This window comes from Monopterus albus, unplaced genomic scaffold (assembly GCF_001952655.1).
Source record: "Monopterus albus unplaced genomic scaffold, M_albus_1.0 scaffold45.1, whole genome shotgun sequence".
Taxonomy (NCBI): domain Eukaryota; kingdom Metazoa; phylum Chordata; class Actinopteri; order Synbranchiformes; family Synbranchidae; genus Monopterus; species Monopterus albus.
Window position 1 is genome coordinate 117,406 of NW_018127925.1, and position 204 is coordinate 117,609.

The window sequence follows — 204 nt, forward strand, 5'->3', positions numbered from 1 at the left end:
AGCCAGACGGCAATCGAGAGCAAGAGAGAGACAAAATGCATATGAGACAATAGGAATACAGTATCTGTGTGTTATTCACGTGGCAAGGTTATGAATGGTGTTCTCATATATCCTCACAACATTCCTCTCCCAAAGCGGGTCCATTCTGTTCTCGAAGCTTCTCTTGGCAAAGGAGGGGCTAGGGGAAGAAGCAAGTGAAGGAGA